The sequence below is a fragment of the Arachis ipaensis genome, chromosome B05 (assembly GCF_000816755.2).
Source record: "Arachis ipaensis cultivar K30076 chromosome B05, Araip1.1, whole genome shotgun sequence".
NCBI lineage: Eukaryota > Viridiplantae > Streptophyta > Magnoliopsida > Fabales > Fabaceae > Arachis > Arachis ipaensis.
This window is the reverse complement of record NC_029789.2, coordinates 20,157,994-20,158,416: the sequence shown is the minus strand read 5'-3', so window position 1 is coordinate 20,158,416 and position 423 is coordinate 20,157,994.

Genomic DNA, 423 nt, shown 5'->3' with positions numbered 1-423 from the left:
ATAGCTACTTCTAATGGAGCACATTTAAAATGTTGAAGAAAAGCATTATACTACTCATTTATAGATTATTTAGTTACTAGTGCAATTAAATAATAATAAATTTTTAAAAAAATTAAATAAAAACTAAAAATTAAAATAAAGTCAACTAATATTTTTCTTTAGCTTAACATAGAATTAAAGTGAAAAAGAATACAAGTCTAAGAAAAGACAAACAAATGTTTGTTATAAGTTAGAACAGTAGGCAAGTACATACGCATTTACTGATTTACCTGTTAACGCCTGTAGTGATCTCAAATTCTCAATTGGAGTTACCGTAGAATACTCCGCATCTATTAGTTAGGCAAATTTTGTTTTCCGATAACGAAAAATTTGTTGTTAACTTAATATTGATAATTATATATAGAACAATGCAATATACTAAAC